This window comes from Lactuca saligna, chromosome 4 (assembly GCF_052625555.1).
Source record: "Lactuca saligna cultivar CGN05327 chromosome 4, ASM5262555v1, whole genome shotgun sequence".
NCBI classification, from domain to species: Eukaryota; Viridiplantae; Streptophyta; class Magnoliopsida; order Asterales; family Asteraceae; genus Lactuca; species Lactuca saligna.
Genome location: NC_136420.1, coordinates 209,743,440 through 209,751,441, shown reverse-complemented (window position 1 = coordinate 209,751,441; position 8,002 = coordinate 209,743,440).

Genomic DNA, 8,002 nt, shown 5'->3' with positions numbered 1-8,002 from the left:
TTCTTTTGAAAATTTTCATAGCATGTCCTCAGTTTGAGTTCAGACACACCGGAGAGTGTGCCCGAATCCCTCAAACCAAGGTTCTGATACCAACTTGAAACATCCCAATAATACAGTCCAAAAATTTCATTTTAAATCATTAGTAAAACCATAGTTATCAAAACATTACATAAAGTCATAAGTCATTATTCTCAAAACATCATAAACATCTTCCAAATATATCAGAGTAAAAACCTCCCAGGCTGAATAAATGGTGTCTGTACTGTAGTCATCCTGAGCTCTTCCCCTTTTTATTGGAAGAACCTGAAACCAAAACTAAAAACTGTAAGCACGAATCTTAGTGAGTCTCCCCAAACTACCACATACCATACACATTATCACATAATCACATAAACTGGCCCCCCACCCTTTCTTCAGGCCCCGCCCGACATCGGACAGTGTCCAACATCAGGCCCCACCTAGCATCGAGCCCCACTCAGTATACATATATGTTTCTACTAGGCGCCACCTGTCTCTGGGCACCGCCCTCTATAGGCATACAAACAATAATATGTAATCATGTAAGTACATAAATAATCATACACAACTAGTGGTGAGATACGAGACTCCGCCTACCTGGGCCTCACCCGCTAAATATTCCATTCCTAAGGCCTCGCTTATCATGGGCCCAACCCATACTCTACTAATAGTGACATATAGAACCCCATCAAATACTCAACTAGTGGTGAGATACGGGACCCCGCCCACACTCACCTCCCTACCAGGCATTTACAAATACCACAAAGACAACATGTATAACTAAACATGTATTCCTTCATCGAGTACCACCCTACATCGAACTGTAGTTCAGAACATACACATAAACATTCCTCGGGCCCTGCCAGGAATTAGACTAAAGTACGAAAACATATAAAAAAAGTACATGCAAGAATCACAAAGATATTAAGCATATAAACATTCCTCGGGCATTGCCTGACATTGGACCTTAATCCGTCTAACATACATAAATGGGCTGAAATTGGTGCCTTCGACCCATTTCCTATAGGAGAAAACTCACCTCACAAGCTGACTGCAGAATCCCACGAATAAGCCTCTCATTGCTAGCTGGTAGATCCCCAAACTGCTGATCTCTCGACTCACCGAGCTATCATTATGAACATAATACTTAGTCAAAATCGAATACTCCCTTAGATATTATTCTTTTCTCAAAACCCCTTTCATAGGTCAAACTTGGTCAAAGTCAAAGTCAACTTCAACGCTTGGTCAAAATCAAAGTCAACACTCTGAGTTGACTCAACTCGTCGAGTCATCCTCCTGAATCGCCGAGTTCCCTTGCTACTTGTAGTCATGATAAAGCGACTCAACTCGTCGAGTCCCTCCTCAGGCTCGTCGAGTTCTACCTGGTATATAATTGGGACAAAAAGACTCAACTTGTCGAGTTCCTCTATGGACTCGACGAGCTCCTTAGTCTGTTTGGGCCATTTTTATGGATTAAACCCCTACTCTTCAGGTCTAAGCTTCATACTTCAGATACATATTGAGAGTATCCTTTTGAGGGTAAAGTTTCCAACTTTACCCGTTAATACTAGTACTTAATGGGTTTAGCTCAAGCTTTTGAGGGTAAAGTTTCCAACTTTACCCGTTTAGACTATTACTTAATGGGTTTAGCTCAAGCCCTAACTCTTTAGGATCTAAACCTTGGTCCACCAGCCCTCAACCCTCCGAGCTAAAGCATACAAACTGAGATCTGGACCATAGCCACCATATAAACATGTAAAACTTCCACCTTTCTCTTCATGCATGGCCTTTTGGAGCTTAAAAGGCCAAAATTTCACTCTATAGCTTGCATGGGGCTTCAATGGCCATAAAGTTTGCACCTTTATGCCATGAAAGCCCTCCATGGTTCCAGATCTAATGGTGTACTAACTTGGGACGTGCATATCCAAAAGATCAAGATTCTTAGAACAAAAACCCAATAAAATGACAATGAAGAGATCTAAGAAGCTACTAAGCAAGTTTGAGAATTGATAACCAGAAAGTGAAGAGGATGGAACTAAGTTGTTGGATCTATAATCTCCTTCTTGAGTCCTTAAGCCTTTCCTTCTTCTACAAGCTTTAACACACAAGATTCTTCTCAAAAATGTCTCACAAGCATTAGGGTTTCTAGATCTAGGGTTTGCACAATGGATGATGGAAATGGGGCGAAACCCTAAGTCATAAAGTGTTAAATAGGGTTGAAAATATCAAATTTAGGGTTTCCCATACCCAGTCCACCTCGTCGAGTTGGTCCCCTCCAACTCGTCTAGTTGGTCTTCCAAAAATACGCATGACATCGTTCCCACTCGTTGAGTTGTCACCCTTGAACTTGATGAGTTGCCTTCATGTTTGGAGATTTTCTTCCTCATTTGGTCTTATGTTTTTCGGGTGTTACAATTTTTCTCTAAGTAGCATCGAAAATATCATTGGTATTGTTTTTGCAATATGATACAATGACTTACAAGATAAAGGTCCTCTTTTTCTACTATGTATATCAAAAAATTTCCCTTCATATCGCCTTCTTAAATAAGATCATTTCCATAGCAAAAGAAATAAAGAAAAATACAACTATAATGGCTATAGAAAAATAAAAGCGAATAAATGCTTCAATCCAGAAACGATTTTAGCTTAACAGAACTGTATGAACTTACAGTAGCAAGCATTTTCTCCTTTAATGAATAAAATCAAACATGCGTTTGGTCTTAAAATTTTCTTTGGATGAGAGGCAAAAACTACGATTTACGAGGCGACGCCACAAGTTTGTGACACCGACGGCTACGACAAGGCTAAGAGGCCGATTTTTTTTTATTTTTTTTGCCTCATGGAGACAGAAGTGGGAGGGAAAGAAAATTAATTTTTTTTGATTCGGTAATCAACGCTTCTACAAATTGTCCTCCGATACAATCACTGTCATTATAACACAATATACTCACTTCTATAATCTAAGCTTTTGATTCGACTATTGGCAGTCGTGGTGGTTATTAAAGCCGGAGAGAATAATAACTGGTGGTTCTCTATATTCTTCAACTTAGGGTTTTAGAAAATATGTTTGAAGCTATGTTTTAAAAGTTGAGTTTCTAGTTGAATCGGTATGGAGATCGATTCGATGCAACCAATTTAACCGGTTAGATCGTCAGTTCAATCAGTTTATATATTTTTTTTCTACACACACACATCCATACGTTTAAACATAAAAAATACATATAAATACAAGTTGAAGAATAACCCAAATACATTAAAAAATAAATAACCATAAGTTTACATCAATCCACATATATCAAAAAGAAAATAAAATATAATACGGAAAAAATATAATTTTAGATGAATAGAAAAATATTAAAAAACTTCATAACATTTACCGTTTGTTTATATTCAAATAAATTTAAATAAATGTGAAAATACACTGAAGTTTGTTATGCAAAATGATTTATTTTCAAGTGTTTTTATTTTATTTAACCGGTTCAATCGGTTTCATTTAACAAGTTCAACCGAGTTTTTGTAAAAACTAGCCAGTTTATTCCGATTCATAAATTGACATAAAGCGGTGTTAGTTGAACCGCTCCATTCTCTGGTTCGACCGACTGGTTCAAATTGGTTTTTAAATAATTGATATATAGCCATTTTAGTTTTTTTAGGTGTGTTAAATGAAGGCTTGTTGGGTTATTAATGTGTTGGCCTTGTCCATTCATTATTTATTACGGTTTAGCTGTATAAGATGCATGCGTGAATCGTATTGAAGGTAATCGTGTCATTGTAAACCCCACATGCCTCTACAATAATAGTTCTTTATCGAGCCCTTCTGAGGCTGTGACTTTTAGTCATTAGACACATTCTGGATTCATTCTTCGTGTTTTGATATCTGTTACCTATTTTGAATATACTCGATGTTTAAGGTTTTATTCCTAACAATTGATATCAGAGTAGGAGACTGTGTAATCTATATTCATGTCTTCTGTTAAAAGAGTTCTTATGTTTCCGCTATTATTGGATCTGGTTTAGCCGTCATCACTATTGTTGATGCTATTCTTTGATCTTCATAATACCCTAAAGGTATTTTTAGTTTACACATCAGATTGATACAGTTTGTTTTTCAATCTATAACTATGTCAGGAGATTCTCATTTTAACTCTATAAATCTTTCTAGCAACATCGGATTGACTACTAGAATCCCTATTCTTTTCCTCAGTGATTATGAAGTGTGGTCGCTACACTTTGAAGATTACGTCCTAGGGCTTGAAGACACTGACTATTTGATATGGGAAGATATTATTGTCTAGACGTTCGCTCATAAAGGAACAAGAAGAGTAATTAAAACTCAAGCCGACTTTAACAATATTCTTCTCGACATAAAAGATATACCACAAGAAAAGAAGGACGAGTCGATCAGCAACGTAAAGGCGATGAGGATTATCATGTTTGCATTTCTACTAGACACATTCCATTTGGTAAGTTCGTGCGATACTACTAAAGCCATCTAGGATAGGCTTAAGGAGTTATATTCCACTGACGTAGATCTTGAGCATTCGACTCAAACTCTATTGCTTTTAGAGTTTGGAGCCCTTATGCGAAAGCATGAAGAGAGACTAGATCATACTTTCAATCACTAGAATCATCTTCTCAGTAGGATGATGAAGCATAAGATTGGACGTGAACTGATTGAGCAAAAAGTCACATTCATGAACGGTCTAAGAGTTGAATGGAAGGCTGTAGTTTTTACTGTCAAAGCACATGAGCAGTTTAAGAATTACACGTTGACAAAGCTTGTTGGTATCCTGAGGTCACATGAAGATGAAGTGATGAAAGAGGGGAAATTAGTTTTTAGGATGGGATAACTGGCCCTTGTTGCGAAAGGTTAGAGTTCACACTGATGGTTTCTAACCCCAAGAGTTCACACTGATGGTTTCTAACCCCAAGAGATTCACAAAGAATAACTTTAGTTGCAATAAAAATCAAAATTGGCAGGACAATTATAGTTTGGAGAAAGTGAAGGAGGAGAGTGTGAATAACTCTCAGAAAGAAGAAGTGAAGAAGGATAAAAAGCTTATGGGAGACTCGGGCTATGATTGTAATTACTGTCATGGAAAAAATGATCTAGCAAAGAGTGCATGCTGTGACGATTGAATGAGAGGAAGCCGAGACATACTATCTCTGAAAGCTGGAGGAGTTCAAAAAGAAGAAGAATGCTGATAACACCATGCATGCTTTGATTGTGCAGGAAAATGAAGCTGAAGATGAGTTTGGCAGAGTTGAATTTTGGTAAACTGACTTTGAAGATGATGAGGTTCGTTGGCCTACTCATGGAAGGAGCTTCGTGGTGAGTGATGATGTTTCGCAAGCCAGTGGAATGTGTTTGATGGTGACAAATGAAGTGTCAAGGATGAGGGGAGATGCCACTGATAGTGGATGTGGAGATGATAGATGTTTTGCTGAAAAACCGGTTTTGGTACAATTAAGTGAGTGCGAACAGGTGATCAACAAGGTAAACTGAATTCTTGAATCTTTAAATATACCTGTGGTATGAAACTGAATTGAACGACTTAAAACTACACATTTTCAAGTTTCAGTGATAGTTTAAAATGAACTCGCTTAACAAATTCTAACTTAACCGATCAAATCAGTAGGATTTTGTCAAAAAGTGAAGAGAGATTCATATGGATTGAAAAGCTAGAGTCTGATATATCTAAGTCTAGGGATGAATTAATTTACTTGAAAAGAGACAATTTGATGCTTTTGAAACAATGTAATATCTTTTGTTTAATTGCAAAAAGGCTTTATTTTTAGATTACTCAATTGCATCTTGATTGTGAGATTGGAAAGAAAACCCATAAGATAATTTTGCCCTTTGTTGAATTGAAAGAGGACAAAATCGATGCTGACTGTTACAAGTGCGAGTCAATCGTCTCATCCGCCGAAGTTTCATACTCATATATAGTAGGACTGGACTAAAGTGAATCTTATATACAATCCAAAGACCACAAAAACATGGTTAAACAACCCTTAGATGAAAAAGATAGAGAACATTAAATCTGAAACCGTGCAGAAGTTTGACTCATTAAACGCGAAGTTGAGTTTAGAAAATAAACTTGATGTTGAAAACATTTCTGAATTTGAAGATGAAAGTGATATGAGTGAAATCTCTGTGGAGGATGAAGTTGATTGCTCTGAATTTGTTAAAAGTAAAGCTGAACCTACGAAAGTTTTAATTTTTGAGAATTCAGTTGAATTTACTCGTGTTTCTGAAAATAAATCTAAAATTTTAAAAGCTAAAGCGACTATTTTCCCAAAATTTCAAACTGTTCCTAACCAAGTTTTTACAACTAAAGGACTGAAAAAAATCAAATAGTTGAATTAACGTCCATTGTTGAAAATAATAACAAAGATGGTTGTGACGAGTTCTTCTGGTCCGCTCCAATCGACAATGCAGACGAAACCAAAGGTCTATCTGAGATGACCCCATAGAGTACAAATAAAATATACTTAGAAGAACCGCTAAACAAAGTCAATTCAAGCTACGAGAAGGGAAGTCCCAGTGGAATTAACGTCCATTGTTGAAAATAATAACAAAGATGGTTGTGACGAGTTCTTCTAGTCTGCTCCAATCGACAATGCAGACGAAACCAAAGGTCTATCTGAGATGACCCCATAGAGTACAAATAAAATATACTTAGAAGAACCGCTAAACAAAGTCAATTCAAGCTACGAGAAGGGAAGTCCCAGTGGAACTAAGAATGTTCCAAGCGAAACATCATCAGCAATGGATGAAACCCCTACTAGAAGGCCAAAACCAAAATCCAATGTTCACAAGTCCTCTGAGCAGTTTGCAGCTCAAACACGCAAACGGAATGAGAGATATGACAAAAATCTCAAGCAAAGAAAGCAGTTCTGGCAATCTAAGAATCCCAACTACGTTCATCAAGAAAATCCAATCCAATGCAAAAGTATCTTCACATACGAATCCTAGGAGTTTTTCGCAAAACCAGTCTCAATCTCCAGAATGTTCAAAATGACAAGCTTTTCATAAACATGCTTTTCCAAATAATATGAAACCCATGGAGAAACCAAAGCCTTATTTCTCTTCCAAACATAAAGTTTCACATCTGGCCAAAATATTACAAGATGTTAAGGGAAAAGGAAAGATAGTTTCGGAGCCTAAAATTCCTAACACAAGGTTCGAAACTAACTCAAAGAAAGTTGAAAAACAGTTCCTGAAGAATAAAATCAAAAATAAAGAAAATAAATTATCTTCAAAAGATACGAACTTAAAAGATAGTAGGATTAAGGTCTTTAAAATTACAAAGAAAGATAGCACCACTTTAATTAAACGTACTTATATGGCTGATCTTGCAATTACTTATCTTATTTCTATAAAATGCTTACAGGGACCCAAACAACTTTGAGTTCCTAAATCTTCTTAATTTTTACAGTTTATTTGTGACGAGCAGTTGGACGTTCAATGGTACATCGATAATGGTTGCTCGCGTCACATGACAAATAGGAAGGAGGAATTGAGAGAGTTTAGAGAGCTCAAAGATGGTGGAAGAGTGAAGTTTGGGAATAATTCACTTGGTGAGATAAAAGGATATGGGATGATCACGAACAGAGAGTTTTCTATTCGCAAGGTGGCATACGTAGAGAGCCTGCAACATAACCTTATAAGTGTTTCACAGTTGGTTGTTGGCACGGGACTGGAAGTTTCATTTGACGATGTAGGGTCTGAGATCATCGAAAAGAAGACTAAAGTAGTCCTTCTTAAGTCGAAATGCAAAGCCGAGATGTATCCACTAAAATTGAATCCTATACAAGGGAAGCCTGCCATCTGCTTCCTCGCAAAAGTTTCTACAGATGATTAATGGGTTTGGCATCTTAGGCTCTCGCACCTCAATTTCAAAGACATCAACAAGCTTGTTCTTGTTGATCATGTGCGAGGGATTCCTCTCTTGAACTATGACAAGGAACATCTATGTGT